We start from the raw sequence: 294 nt of genomic DNA, 5'->3' as shown, positions 1-294 counted from the left end.
GTAATCTATATAAACGCCCCATGCCAGGCGTAATCTATATAAACTCCCCATGCCAGGTGTAAGCTTTATCTACGCCCGTTACAGACGAATTCTTTACCAACGCCCCTGCATCAGGCGTCAACTTTACGAACGCGCGATGAGTGGCGGACATTATATCAACGCCCGTTGTGTAGGATCAAATTATATCAACGCCCGACTATATTTGGGTTTGGTCTTGGTCGTCGACCAAATTTGGTTTGGGTTTTAGTCTTTGATCAAATTTTGATCGATAGTCCGTCCCACTACGCCTGTCCA

This window comes from Papaver somniferum, chromosome 10 (assembly GCF_003573695.1).
Source record: "Papaver somniferum cultivar HN1 chromosome 10, ASM357369v1, whole genome shotgun sequence".
NCBI lineage: Eukaryota > Viridiplantae > Streptophyta > Magnoliopsida > Ranunculales > Papaveraceae > Papaver > Papaver somniferum.
This window is presented reverse-complemented; position numbering follows the sequence as displayed.